Consider the following 16,462-nt stretch of genomic DNA (forward strand, 5'->3'; position numbering starts at 1 on the left):
CGGCAATGTGGCTCCCACTACACCAAAAATCATTATGCTAACATGGAGAGATCCCTAGTAGGACAATGCAAAAACTTTTCATCAGTAGCAACACACCCTTTCCTAACATGAGGGCACTCCTACCAAAGATATTTTTATGTGATAAGTCACCCCAGGAGCATACCATGTCATGGAATGGATGTAAGAACTATGACCGCACTACTTCTTGGAAGTTGTTCACAGATGTATGTTTATCAAAGTTAATGAGAAGAAATTTGGACTTTTTTGTTTGTTGATGTGTAAGAGCACTCTAGGTCTACCATATTTTAGATTGTTTGATAAGTTAAATAAAATTTGTAGTCATTTAAAGTGTAAGTTTGTTTTTGTTTGGTAAGATTGTACATGAGAAGACATAATAAAGTATAAGAGATCTTGACGGAATAAACCTCGATTAGATTCCTACCTTGCACTTGTGACACCATACCTCTCCTTGAACCCTTTGATTTCTATCATTGTGGGAAGTCCAAGGGTGGTCTATTTTCAAATTTTTAGCAATAACTTTTTTTTAAAAGAAATTTTGGTTATCTTAAAGTTTGTACACAGTCTAGGAGTTCATTCTGATTGTTTTCCTTCAGTTTCAATTTTTTATCGAGGGCACTCCTTGGAAGCCACTTTTGAAGGTGTTAGGGTGAGATTTTGAGAAAGTTTTGTATGTAGGAAATGCAGTCCTTAACACAATAAAAAACATTGGTTCTCTGAGTAATTTCAGATTCCATGGTTTTAATGCTCGTTCGAGCCCGTAGATTAAGGAAAAAGTAGAAATGTCTGTTTTACATCATTTTTTAAGAAATTGCCAACTTATTGTGGACTCTCAGCCATGCCTTTCTCCATTTTGGCTAAGAGTCCACAATAAGCTTCACTCCTTCTGGTTTGGAGATATCTTCTTCGTATATTGGCACTATCGGCTCCTCTTTAATCCGCTTGTTTATTGTAGCAGCTTCATACTTGAGAAGAGGATATGGGAGAGAAAGTTGTAGCCATTCATGTAGAACGACATTGGCATCTAAATTTTGAATGGTCATAGACTTAAATTCTCTCTGCTCCCACTCCATTGCTTCTTTGGCCATGTCTTAAATTGCCGCTTCTATTGTCTTTTGTAGATTTTCTTCTTCTTCTTGTGTCAGATCCCGGGGCTCTTGGGATGGTCCCACAAGGATGTCCTCTTGCATTTTTGTGTCCACTGGATCTGACACATTATCTATGTCAATTCCTTCCATTGCTGCTCGTCTTGTGCTCAAATGTGGCTCTTCATTCTGCTGTTGGCCTTTCAGCTCATCAATATGTTTCTGGTATGCTTTCTTTTCCTATTCATCTTGATCCCCCATGTTCACTAAGAGGTCGTTCAATTCAGCATTGGCCTTTTCAGCCTCTTCTAGCTTCCTCTTGGTGTCTTCATTTTCTGTTTGCATCCTCGTCGATCTTCTTTTTCAAGGCTTCTAGCTCATCTTTCATGGCCTTGTTCTCATCTTCCAGACGGCTTTGCATCACTAGGGAGACCTCGGCTAGCATCAATCTTTGTCTCTTCTCTAGTGTCAACTCCTTTTGGAGTTCCTTCATCTGTTCTTCAGGAAAAAGTAAGAAATGTCTGTTCTACATCATTTTTTAAGAAATTGCCAACTTGCACATTGATTTTTGGAGAATCCGAGTAGGATATGATTTTTTTGCATCACACAATGGTCGAAGAGCGCGACGAGATGAACAAATTTATGTGAGACAAGCCTAGACAGATTCGGAGCCAATTGAACACTAGAAGCTCTTGAAAACAGCATAAAAGTTCAACACTTATAAATTTTATAAAAAAAACTGACCACTTGAATTATGGCCATGCATTAAAAAAAATCTTATAATCATTTTAGGGCCCTAGGGACCCTCAACATGAGGGGCCACAAGGGCGACAAGTACATGCTTTTTTTAATACATAGCCATGAGATAGAATTGGGCAATTTAATGTATTCGTAGCAAACTCCCCCCCCCCCAATGGCAAATAGCTAAACATTGTATCATGCTATGCATTAAAAAAAGCCTGTACTTGTCATTTTAGGGCCTCAGGGACCCTCAACACGAGGGGCCACAGGGCGCGCAAACTGGCCATCTAGCCATCCAAAATTTTTGGATGGCCAGTTTGCGCGCCCTGTGGCCCCTCGTGTTGAGGGTCCCTGAGGCCCTAAAATGACAAGTACAGGCTTTTTTTAATGCATAGCCATGAGATAGAATTGGGCAATTTAATGTATTCATAGCAAACTCCCCCCCCCCCCCCCCCAATGGCAAATAGCTAAACATTGTATCATGCCATGCATTAACAAAAAGCTTGTACTTGTCATTTTAGAGCCCCAGGGACCCTCAACAAGAGGGGCCACAAGGGCGCGCAAACTGGCCATCCAAAATTTTTGGATGGCCAGTTTGCGCGCCCTTGTGGCCCCTCTTGTTGAGGGTCCCTGGGGCCCTAAAATGACAAGTACATGCTTTTTTTGATGCATGGCCATGAGATAGAATTGGGCAGTTTAATGTGTTCATAGCAAGCCGCCCCCCCCCCCCCCCCCCCCCCCCCCACAAATGGCAGATACCTAAACCTTGTATCATACTTATCAACCATTTTTTACTTTCTTGTGTCCATCCCCTGTTCTTGGAAATATCTTGGCCCCTATTTGTCCCTGGATAGCCATTCTGCGCTCCGTTGTGGTCCCTCTTGTTGAGGGTCCCTGGGGCTTCAAAATGACAAATAGGGGCTTTGTTTTAATGTATGGCCATGAGATAGAGGTGTAGTGTTTGATGTCCGGAGTATTCACTATGTAAAATTTTCCTATATCATGTGCGTTCACCACAATGGATTGAAAGTAGCCCTTATAGGCCTTACCTACACATGTTTCTGTAACTTTACAAGAATATAAACTCCCTTCTGTTGAACACATGTGCTATGTTACATATACTTTAGTGAACTCCCAAAGTCAAAGGCCTCACAAATTTTGTGCACTCAGAACATTTAGCACTAGAAATCAACCAACCAAGGAGCCAATTTTTACTTCCTTGTGTTCACCTCGTGTTCTTGGGAATGTTTTGGTTAAGCCATTTCTTTGGTATTTGAAACCACATGTGACCCCTATTGTTATAGTATCCAACCAAAGGTTTCTTGATTAGCAGTTATATAAGTTCGAGTGATACATATCTTCTATGTTAATAATGCATGTATCTATAATTTATGTTTACACTTTCTCTATCCAAATGAGCTACATAGTAAAAATCAAATCCGCAATTCAACAATTAAGTTCACAAGGTGATAGCTATTGGTATGATCTTTAGCAATACCAAATAAATAGCTACCAATAGCGAATGAATAGGGATATTTAAAAAGGTTTGATACCAAAAACTTGTCAACACTACTCAAAAAGGTGGAAACTCAAAGGCTTTATAATATATATATATGATGAAACAAGAATCAATAATAAGTCACCCCTATATATCTACACCTCCATCTCAAGTTGTCATTTCTCCAAGTCAAGCTTGGCATAGGCATAGTATGGAAATAATAACATTTTGGAAAGCAAAATTTAGCTTTATCAACTTTTGAAATGTTGCTATTGATATATATTCAACATCCCCAAATGAGGACATCTTGACAAAGGTTATGATCCACTTAATAAGAATAACCATTAGTGATTAAACTGAAATCAAAATATTGCATGAATTTATTCATGGTGGAATGATTAAAACTTGAAACTTCAAACATCTTACAGGCAAATCAGAATATCCATAAAAATCAACAATATTTCTCAAATTTGTATGATACTCTCACTCAGTGCGACACCATTTAACAAAAAGAAATATTTATATTTCATTTATAGAGGAATCCAGCCTCATAAAAATAATTACAAATGGAGACAATGTTGTTGCTGTTAAGCTTCTCTTACAAGTATTTGTCTTTCTCATCTAGAGATTCATATACACGAGTATTTGTGTGTCCATGACGCTAGGGAATATAGCAATACTATAGGGATGGCTTTTCTAAGAGCTCCTAGAGAGTACCTATTGGTTCAAGATTCTACAAAAATCCTACTATTCTTATCAAAATCTTTTAACACAGTAGTGAAAGGTTCCTCACGGAACAAAAATAGGGTGATTTCCATCTCTGCACATGGTTGCTTGCTCATGTCCTCTCAAAACAAGTTGACTCTGTAAGTAAACAACAGATTATGTGAGCACAAAGCTATAAAGTACAAAATGATATCATTCTAATAATCTAATGACAACTATACAAAGAATAAATTATAAGGAAAATCTTTGATGACTCTCCATAGATAACACAACTTACTTACATTGTGAGACTCAATCACATGCTACAAAACTATAGATGGCGCACCAAAGCCATCAACAAAATAGCACTACCCAATGTTATGAGGTGTGAAGCCTAAACATTGAAAGCCATAAAGAGGTTAATTCCCTCCAGCATGATAAACTTAAAGATGGAGATGATCTTAAGCTCTGAATGTAAGCTACAAGGGTAGTTTTCTCATCATTCTATCTTTATGTTGCAGATGAATCCTTGCAATGCCCATGCACTATTCGCACCTCCTGTTCTTGTGGTATGCAAGTCATGTGAGTTGATGCTTTTTCCACCTTCGGGAGTAGAGGTTTCCATGTAGTGCGAGTGAATGAAAGTAGAAGGAGGAGAATCTTGTTTTCATGCTGTAATGGAGGTGAGAGAAGGGAGAGGAGCTAGCTTGGTGTGGAACTATGTGGTGGGCAAGGGGAAGAGATGGGGGAGAAGCTTGCTTGGTGCTACAATGGAGATGGGAGAAAGCTAGTAGAGAGATAATGCTGGACTATAGGGGTGCATGTGGTTGTTGCAGCCATGGAGAGCTTGGAAAATGGTTTGTAGAGAGAGAAAATCACTTTTTAGCTATAGAATAGGTTTGGAAGGACTTTGGAGGGTGGAAAATGATGTTTTGAATTTTTTTTGAAAAATTTTATTTTTTTGGAATTTTTTAGTGCACGTTTTTTACTTTTGGAGGTCAAAAATACTTTTTTGACCATGAAATAGGTTAGGGGACCTTTTAAGGAGGGAAAACTTGAAATTGGAAATTTTTTGAAAATTTGAAATTTTTAGTGTATTTTTAAATCCGGGCCAAAAAGTTGGGGGAAAAAGATCAAAGTGGTCCCCCCCCCCCCCCCTTCTCTCCCTTTCCCCTAGCCACCTCCCTTACCTTCTCACTAGGTAAGAGGCCATTAAGAGGTGTAAAGCTACATTGTCCCCCTACTTTTTTGAGGGTATAGAGTGTGTCCACCACCCTCTTCCTATTGGTTGGCCTCTAATTAACCTTAATCCCAAAGGGCCCCTAGAGGGTTCATATTTTTCCTAATGTTTTAGCGTGTTATATTAAGCCCACAAATCAAATTTGGTAAGATTTGGATCACTGAAGTGAAAATTGTGGCCAAATTTGTAAAGTTAGCCTGTAGACACAAAACTGTTGACCAATTGAATAGGGATTATCCAAACTTTATGAAACTTGGCTAGGGGGCTTAACCATTCTGTGTCAAGATTGTGGCAAAAAGTTGCACAAAAATACCAGAAGTAAATAATCGTAATTATTTACATCTGCTACAAAATTGGACATTTTTGCACATTTGAGCATATGTCAAGGACAAGCATATCAAGTAGAGTCCACAAATCAAATTTGGTGAAATTTGGATCACAAAAGTGAGACTTAAGCCAGATTCTTAAAAACTGAGTCTGCGGACACGAAACATTTGATAACTTGGACAAATTTTATTCAAACTCAATGAAACGTGTCAAGAGACCATAACAAGTTGAATACCTGGCAAAACAAGCCTAAAAAGTGCAAAAAACTGAGAAAAGTAAATAATCGTGATTATTTACTTCCGAGACACAGAGACATAATTTTGGACTTTTCAGCTTGTACATTGTTAGAACAACATAATACAAGGCCACTGGTCAATTTTGGGTTCAATGGAAATCCATTTTAGTACATGTTCACTTAGTTTCCAGGTTGCAAATTAGTCCTTTGGCTTTTTGCAAAAGTAGAATCTGAAAGTCTCAATTGCAAACTCACTTAGGTCAAATTGAAGTGATATACATAAACCAGTCACAATAGTCAACAAAAAAATTGTATAGTCTTTGTGAAAGAATAGCTAACTTGATTAAAACTAATACAGGAATCAGGTTGCAGGCAAGGAATTGAAAGCTTGACAGGAGCTGCACTCGAGTCAACTGGAAGAAACTTATAACAAGTCAATCCGACGATAAGTACTCTATCCAGGGCTTCACAAGTCTATATGAACCTTAGATCTAGTCGTATACTAGCAAACCAAGGTATATTTGGAGAGACCTCTAGTAGAGTATCCACCGAAGAGAGTGTGAATCAAGGCGGTCACTTAGACACTATCTTTGAAGAAGTCTCAGACACTTTTTCAGAATCAACATCTGAAATGTCTTCCTATTCGACTCATTTAGGAACCGGAATGACAGTGCGATATAAGCACATACTCACATTTTATAAGACAAATGACCATGGAGCTCATGTTTACCTAGATCTTAATGAAGAGTATGTTATTTGCATTTAATGACCATGACATAGAGTTTGAAGAGGAAATAAGAGCAAATAACCAAGGAAAAATGTATATGGATAGAAACGGGACTCAGTATTTAAAAGTTGAAACCCTTGATGTGATAAACAAATGGGGATTAGAGGTGAATACACTCATTCAAGATATGGCATCAAAAGAAGGACCACTATTAACCCTCACGCACATTCCTATCACCTAAGACGGACTCCGTATTATTTATTTGGTAGATTCAGGTACCGGGCTTGTCGGTCCAATAGAAAAAGGGTAAGAGTGATCGCCGATGAGAGGTGCACTCTAACTGGAACATTCAAGGGATTAGTTGGCTAAGCATGGCGCCCAAGTGTGAATGGGGCGAGATCATATAAAAGTCAACTAAACCTAAAATTCACTCATTCTCTCATTTGTGCAATGCAAGAAGAGTGCTCTTGCTCCATCTCCTTCTCTGTCTCCCTTGTGTACTAGTGTGTGTGTGTGTGTGTGTGTGAATGTTCTTGAGAGAGAGAGAGAGAGAGAGAGAGAGAGAGAGAGAGAGAGAGAGAGAGAGAGAGAGAGAGTATGTGCAATCAAGCATTGCGGCACACGAGGACGATGAGGCGGTTGAGTACGGCATAGCGGCGTCTCCCACTTCTTCACGGCAAGGAATCCTCCACGACAGACATTAGGGAATTTCGGAGGTCATTTGGGAAAATGTATTTTTTGCACTCTCTCTCTAGAAAAAATGGCAAATAAAAGAGCTGGTTCTTTCATAGTAAAAGTTCAAAAAGTGTACTTTAAGTAGATTCCTTACTCTTCTGAACATTCGTTTGTAGTGATTGAGGGATAATCCTCTTTTCAGTTGCATTGAATGAACCTCGTCAATATGGAGGGAATGAGGCTAACATGGAGGGACGAAGGCGCAACCGCTATTCACTTTCCATTAAACCTGCACATTTGGCTAATGGCGCACTCCTCAAATGGCACAAATGTTACCCAGAAACGAGCCAAATATCACCTTCACATTGATTTGGACAATGAGTACCAACCATTGATTAAGCGCAGTAAAACAAACACACATATACCTCCCGCTTCCATAGACAAGCTCACAGCTCAGGGAGCTAAACACATATATATCTGGACGAGAGGCTCTCTCTACCCTAAGAATCCAATGACTAATGCATCTCCACCGTTTGTCAATCCTACAAGCTTATTGACTTTTGCTGGTGATGGAGAAAAGGGCCTTCTGGGTTATTGTAAATCTCTTACAAGAGAAGCTGAAACTTACAAGAGCATTCTCCAAGCTCAACAATGTGAGATTGTTCGCCTTTCACATTTACATTCTACAGATCAGGTTACCATTTTGCAACATAAAACAGAGGTACAAGAACTGAAAGGAAAGGTGCGAAGTTGTCAAATGAAGGACACCATCTTGGGTGGTCGTATCCGAAAAAAGAAATTGCGCAATCTTGAAACATTGCAGGTTGCATCAGGAGGTCTCAAGAAAAGAATCCAAGCATTAAGGTGATGCTTCTTGGTTGGCTACATTGTCTTAGTTAAGTAATCTTTTTGTTTTTTCTTGTTATGCATTGTTTTCATGTGCCTAAATAGTGTTAGTGAAGCAAATTTTCTGTTATTTACTTATGCATTGTCTTCATGTAGAGATTCAATCTATCCTGACAAGGAAAACATTGACCCCAAAGCCAATATAGGAAAGAGATTGAAGCCACTTATAAGTAGAAGCCTGGCAGCAGATATAGTACATGACAAGAAGTTTAAGGTCCTACAACGAAATGTAGTGGACCGCTTTATTTCAGAGAACTCAATGCCTGCAAAAGAGATACAAGGCACACTTGATTCACTTGGTGTAAGCAAAAGAGGATATTCGGCTATCCAAAAGTCTGTTTCATCCATCTTTGTTAAGAAGGGTATAAAATCCAAACTTCTACCATCAGCCTCAAGTATTTGGAAAGAGAGGCTTCAGCTTAACGAGGCACAGGGAGACTATCTTGGACAGCCCTTTCATATTAAAGCAACTTATTGTGGCCATGGAGCAAACATGGCATATGATGAGTTCAATAATATTTTTATGGACCTGCGGATATTACAGAAGAGAATGGTGGAGTTTTACAACATCACATTTGAAGAGTCACGAGGGGTATTACATTTTGTGTTAAAACTGGATGAGTGTGAGCTTGTTAAAGAGAAAAAGCTAGAGCGTGTTACTATTACTTTAATGAATAGAGCTCTCTCAAAGTGTCCCAGTGATGATCCTTTATATTTTAGTGTTCAATCAGAATCTAACATATGGTGGCTTGGTGCGTTTGAGGTAAGCGAGATTCTCAGGTAAGCTCAAATGTTCACATCTACTTAAATCTCATTTATTTTGTGTTGCAGGTAAAGAAAGAAGATCATGAGATTCTATATTGGGTGTTCCATCGAACTAATATTCCGGAGGTGATTGATCGACAGACTAACCAGGGAGAGGTACTACGTCTAGATGGAAGGGGAGACTTTCAAGTTCAGTGGCATATTGCAGGTGACCTCAAAACATTAAAGTGCATGTATAATTGTGGAATGGGTGCAATGGCAAAGTCGCCGTGTTTGTTCTGCATGGAGCCTGCAAAGGTCATGGACCCAAAGTGGTGGAGAAAAGCTCCAACACGTCACATTGAGGATCCTGCTTTTCAATCGGTTTTGAAAATACCACTTGTGAATGTCCACATTTGAACAATGCATGCCCTTTGTAGAATTGTGGAGAAATTGGTCTACTTATACATCGGGTTTGCTTGGAAGATTAAGAACTCGGAAGAACGACAAGTAGCCCTGCAGTGCTTAGAAATGGTACTGTCGGATATGGGGCTTCATGGTGGCAATGTGAAAATCCAGCGGGATGAAAAGAGATCAACTGCTGAGAAGGATGTCCCATGCAAACCATCCATCGGTGGGGTGAAGGCACGAAGGTTTTTATCTAAGCCCCAAGGTACAAGAGATTCGAAGCTAACAAAACATGGAAAAATATATAACACATCTCATCAGTTGCAGCTGGGTCTTCCAGAGAAGACACATCCTCATTGGCTTTACATTTAGTTGCACAGGGACTACTTTCTAGCACATCTGCATCATCTGAGAAGTCTATATTCCTCTTTCTTGTATTTTTCTTCAGAAGTACTGTACAGGGCACCACAGCCTTGTAGGGTGAGGGATCCTCTTGCCCTGGTGACCTCTCTGATTGATCTTCACCAATTGACTTTTCTTCAGATATGTCCTGACAAAAGTCAACAGTTCTTTTGGCAGAAACATTAAGCAACTGAGCCTGCAAAGGTTGAAATCCTGGCACAAGCTCTGGGTCTGGTTTCAGCCTCTTCTGCCTACTGGACCTTAATCCTATTCATCAGGAAACATGACAAGTCTCTCTCTCTCTCTCTCTCTCTCTCTCTCTCTCTCCAGATATATATATATATATATATATATATATATATATATCTGTCTTTCACCAAAGCACAAACAAAAACACACATAGTCTCTCTCTCTCTCTCTCTCTCTCTCTCTCTCTCTCTCTCTCTCCAAAGAACACTAAAAAAATACACATAGACTCTCTCTCTCTCTCTCTCTCTCTCTCTCTCTCTCTCTCTCTCTCTCTCTCTCTCTCTCTCTCTCTTTGTATGTGTCTATTTGTACTAAAGGCGCGCAAGGACGAAAACGTGCTTTTTGCAACTCTCTATGCGCGCCTTAAGTACAATTGAGGGAAAGGCGCGTAAGGATGTAAACGTGCTTTTTGAGAGAGTCATAACTATACTATAGGCGCGCGGAGTGAGCTGCAGCCAGTGTTTGGTTGGCTCTGCGCGCCGTTAGTAACGGGGACAGAGAGGGGAGGGAGAGAGAGAATGTGTATATCTCTGTGTGTGTGTCTGTGTGTATGTGTGTGTGTGTGTCTCTGTCTATGGAAGTATGTGTTGAGGTGTGTGTGTGTGTGTGTGTGTTGAACAACAGTCTGGGTTTTTCTTTGTTTACACACACACACACACACACACAATTTGTACCAACTATTGGAAATACAGAGAGAAAGAGTGAGAGATCACCTTTTGTTGGTGGGGTTTGCAGGAACTCCAAGGGAGGTGTCTCCTCCATTGCTTTCTGTGTGTCAAACTGACTCTGTCTCTCTCCCTCCCTCTCTCTCTCTCTGAGAGTAAGGAGTCCCTCTCTCTATCTCTCTCTCAATCTGTGTCTCTCCCTCTCTCTATCTCTCTCACAATCTATTCTCTCTTTCTCTCTCTCTCTCTATCTCTCTATCACTCTCTCTCTCTTTATCACTCTCTCTCTTTCTATGGCTCTCTCTCTCTCTCTCTCTCGCTCTCTCACTCTCTCTCTCTATTGTTCTCTCTCTTTCTCTCTCTCAAAATCACACTTATAACGGATACACACGGCGGCGCCCCACGTGTTACTATAAATTAGAGTATAATTGCATGTTGTCACACGTGCGGTCATTATTGAAACCGTATACTTTTGTACGTCATATATAGAGGTCAAGAGAGAGAAAAACCACACCTTGTGAATGAGAGTGAGTGAAAGAGAGAGAGAGAGAGTGCAAGAGCCGTCGTCTGCGTCTCCGACAGCAAGCCGACCCATCGACATAACGAAGGTCTGCCTTTGCCTCTATCTCTCTATCTTTGTTTTTGTCACAGTACCAAGATCAGTCTTAACAAACAACACACACAAACAGTCACAAACACAACACACACACACACACACACACACACTCACAAACACACAGACACACATATGAAACATACACACACACACACACACACACAAATATAACATACACACACACAGACACACACACACACACATAGAGAGACACACACACACAAATCACAAACACACACACACACAAATATAACTTACACACACACACACAAATACAGACACACACACACACACATAGCCTCTCTCCCTCTCTCTCTCTCTCTCTCTCTCTCTCTCTCTACCAAAGGCGCGCGTAGAGAGGCATAACCGGTGTGCATGTCTCTATGCGCGCCGTTAGTGCTGTTATAGAGAGAGGATGTAAGGCGGGGAGAAGAGAGAGAGAGAGAGAGAGAGAGAGAGAGAGAGAGAGAGAGAGAGAGAGAGATTGAGTATTTCTTTTACCTTATACTAACGGCGCGCGGAGGTGTTTGTTGAGGTCAAAACGTGCTCCACGCGCGCCTTTAGTAATGGGCTCTCTCACTCTCTCTCTCTCTCTACTGAAATATGCTAAGCTATAGAAAGGAGAGAGAGAGAGAGAGAGAGAGAGAGAGAGAGAGAGAGAAAGAGAGAGAGACTCTTCTTTTTGTGTACAGTGAAATGGCTAGAACAAAAGCCACTATAAGGAAAGCATCTAAAGCAAGTAGCAGATCTGCAACCCCAAAGAAAAGACCTGGAAAACCCAATAAAATTCTCAAAGGGCCAAGGGTGAAGAAGTTACAAACCTGCATGGGACTTTTCAGAGAAATCAGAAAGGCACAGAAATGTGTAGATTTATGCATACCAAAGCTGCCCTTCCAGAGGATGGTGAGGTCCATATGTGAAGAAGCTACCTGGGGCACCAAAAGGTGGAAGGTGGTGGCATTAATGGCTCTACAAGAAGCAGCAGAGGACTTCCTACTGGAGTACTTCAGTGACATGACCATTGTTGCAGCCCATGCCCACAGGGTTACTATAATGGACAAAGATAGTGAGACACTGAAAAGAATAAGGTGGAGGTATGACAAACTACTGGTCCCCAATGTCTATAAGGATAAGAAAATGAGGGAAATTTTGTTATACCCCCCGGAGCTAGTGCCACAACTCACAGTTGTAGATGTCACACATGATGTGAATACAAGGGCAAGGGCAGAGACTATTGCTCGCCAAACAGAGGACATGAGGGAAGCAGAGCTTAAGGAGAAAGCAAAAGTAGCAGTGGAGTCCCAGAGGCAAACAGAATGCAATGTGACCCTGTCCATAGAGGCAAGCAATCAAGAAACTCTACTTTTAATGAAGGATGGTTTGCTTGCAGAGATACCATTTGTAGATGGAGCCAAAAATCTAGCTCTAGGAAAAGTGGACATTAATTTATTGCAGAATCCAGATGCTCAGATTTCAGACACAATTATCTATGCTTGTCTTAAGTAAGCGTTACTATCTTGCTAGCTTTGAAAAATCAGATAATAGGTTTGCTAACTCAGGTAGAGTCTCTACACCCTGATCAAAAGTCAACTCCCACTGCACACCCACACATAGGTGTTTCTTCTTGATCCACAAATGTCAGTGATTATTAGACAAAAGAACAGTCCATCTGGGACCTTTGAGAGTTGGTTTCTCCACTGTGCTATGCTGGAAGTTACTGTCATCATCTTTCCATATGAGAACAACCATCACTGGAGTCTCATATGCCTTGATGTTGACCAACCAGCAGTGTGGGTGTTCAATTCAATAAAAGGAACCCACCCTGAAATTAGGCTGTAAGTGTTTTGTATCAGAAAGTGTTTCTTATAGATATCCATGTAAATTTGAAGCCTCATGCTAACATCTTGACATTGCTTTGTGCAGTTGTATAAAGAGGTTGTTGCTTGCCTATGGCAAGCTATGTGGAAGGTATGAACTATACAAGGCCCCAATCAAAGATGTACCTATCCCAAATCAAACCGATGGAAATTCTTGCGGCTGGAGATGTCTTCTCCATGCAGAATATGTCCTGCAAAGCTACTTTGCATTAAAACCTTTCATGACTAAGGTACCCATTTGGCAATGCATTCAGTTAGTTTTGGTTTAGTCTATAAAAGAATTCTCACGATGTGGTCTTTCAATTTTGCAGAGTGCTTTAAAAAAATACACATATGATTATTTACAAAGATACCGGGTAAGTTTAATACAACACCTGCTTACTATGTCTAGCCCCAGAGAGCTTGAAGATAGCGGCTTGGATGACCGCACTATTGATCTAACAAAACATGACGTGCCACCACGACAAACCCCTGCATCCGATACAGTGGAATCACAACAGGCCGAGGGGGTCATATCAGCAGAAGATGAAAGAGCCGAGGATAAGGAAAGGTCAAATGAGCATATGGAAGGTGCTAGTGTACAACCAGAGGAGACAATGAAAGAGCCAAGTCAGCCAGTGGAGGAGCCAAAAGAGCCTATGGTTGAAACCCAAGATGAGGAAAGCAGGCCTATAGATGAGCAAAAGGATATGGATGAGGAAAGCAGGCCTAGGGATGAGCAAACTGATATGGATCAGGCAAGGATGTATGAGGCAAGCCGATCAACCGAGGGAGAGGAAAAGACCTTGGAGGAAACCTTGAATGAGGCAGAAAGAGCCATGGGGAGACCCCTGATGAAGATGTGAATGATGACTATGAAGATAAAGCAGAGGAGAGCAACAACGACATGAACACTACAGAGACCCAGTATGGACCCTTGCTACCTGTAGATACGGTTGTTCCGGTAATGTCTATTCAAGTATGGCAAAATATGTTCAGCTTCTAACTACTTATATGTACTTGTCAACTTTTACAGAGGTTGATTATCTTGGACATCAATGGATTGCTGCTCATGCGGGTGTCTCTCGGTGACAGAGAACCCTTTGAGGATTTGCAAACGTTTCGGATGGGAACTTGTCGAGTCGTGGTTCGTCCAGGAACCAAGGAATTTATTCAGTTTCGTCTTCCGCGCTTCAGAGTTGCCATATGGTCTTCAATGCAAAGGCAAAACTTGTCGCCACTAGTTACAATAGTTTGCAGTGTATGCCACGCTCACACGTCAGATTTTGCCTTTTTGTATGATCAAAGAAAATGCGTTACCGTTGAGGGCCACTACCACCCTAAATAACCACACTTACCTCTTTTGTACAAACCGTTTAGCCAAATCGGTGTACCCTTTGATGCAACTAATACACTACTGATTGATGATACTCCTGAAAAGGGAGAACTAAATCCGCCGGGAACAACTATCTCACCACCTTCTTTCGAGGGGCATTCCTTCGATTTTTACCTTGAAGACATTCTGATTCCATACTTACAGAAATTGTATCTCGGTCCATTGTTCACGGACGAGTTTGTACTTTCTAATGAATTAAGATGACTCTTCTATCATGTCTTTGTCTTGTCTAACATTGAGAGAGAGAGAGAGAGAGAGAGAGAGAGAGAGAGAGAGAGAGAGAGAGAGATTTGACATGGTAAAGAAATGTATTTCAAGCACACTTTTTCACAGGGCACAATTGAAAAATGAGCTCAATAAACTTCATGTCTTGAAAGTCATTTGTATACACTTGGGTTCACAAGAATATTTGTTACATTGACACTACTTCCACCCGACCATCCAACTCTTTGCACAAAATATCTTTTTCCCTTCGCCGCATCACCTTACGGCCAGCTAGGAAAAAGGAAAAATTTGATAGGTCCTTGTCCATTGACTCTTCAATTATGTCATGCCGCAAATGCTGAAGACTGCATAGCTCCCTTATTGTAACCACCAACAGTAGGCCATGCTCTTTATCAATCACTTCCACATCCATAGCAGGATTATCTTCCAAACCTGCAGAAACCTGGTCCATAGGAATGTACTTACCGTTGAGCATTTGTGATCGCATATACCAAAACGAGAGTAATAGTGATTGGCTTGCAATCATGTACTTGACAACTAGAGTATCAAGCGCGAACTCGCACCGTAAACCAATCTCTTCCTTTGCATACCATCCTCTGTCAAGAAGTTTGTCACAGGATGACTGCTGAAATGACTTGCACATGAACATAGTTTTTGTAACATGGATGTTGTAGCTATGAAACAACTCTATGAAGAGTGCAACAGGACAAAAGTTTGCAATTCTAACCAGTTTGGTGGGAACAGAGCTACGTAGAGACCTTTGTATATCCTTGTAGAGCTTACTTCGCATTGCCTCCACCATTGTTTCCTCGGGAACTGGCCAGTCCACAGTGTTCCAATCGGTTGGTAGAGGCACTTTCACCAACATGCCCTTCTTATTCCCTGAGCTGAGTTGGTAGAAGTGGTCATAAAAAAATATTCCCTCATCAGCCAGTCTTTTGCTGCTCCTCCCTGAATACTGTAGAGAACCAATGTGGGCATGAACAACATGGAAGAGGCCTATTATGCACTCCACAGGCTCCCATTGCTCATAAGAAGAGGGATAAACATCTGCAATATATATAAGAAGAGTTAAACTAAGAGTATCAATAAGTACAAATGACAAATCTAATGTAATTGAGCTGTGAAGAATGGAGACATTGCTCATAACAAGCGGGAGAAACATTGCAAAATATATGAGAAAAGTTATAATGAGAGTATCAGTAAGTTCACATGTCAAGAGTACTTACAATTGCAACGTGGTTGATGTATATCTGATACATTTCCACCGTTTGCTATCACCTCTGGATGGGTAAACACATGCTGAACAAGAACTTCCTTTGCAGATCTTTTGCCGATTTCAACTTTGAAATCCAACACTCTGGCCTTCCATGCTGAGCGGTAAACGTTGATACCACTAGACCTCTTGGGTCTTCTTGGTTGCATGAGGACCCATGAACCTTTGTTTATCCTTTGTCCAACCCATTGGTTCTCTGCACTTATTGAAGCTGATATTGTAATTGAGGATATGCTACTACTTGGCCTTCTAGGCAAAGTGCAGTTGTTGGTTGTTGGTGTGAGAGACAGTAAACACCTGGAGCCTCTTGGGCGAGAAGACGTGGAATCCATAGCTCTCAGAGAAAAGCTTTAGTGGAGGGAGATTCACTTTGAAAGCATTCGAATGGAGGGAAAGTGTTTTAGAATTCCAATATCTTGTGCGGGCTTAATGGTCACCCTCCAGTACGTTAATGACCATAAGAGAATA

Source organism: Adiantum capillus-veneris, chromosome 3 (genome assembly GCF_014529385.1).
Source record: "Adiantum capillus-veneris isolate H3 chromosome 3, ASM1452938v2, whole genome shotgun sequence".
NCBI lineage: Eukaryota > Viridiplantae > Streptophyta > Polypodiopsida > Polypodiales > Pteridaceae > Adiantum > Adiantum capillus-veneris.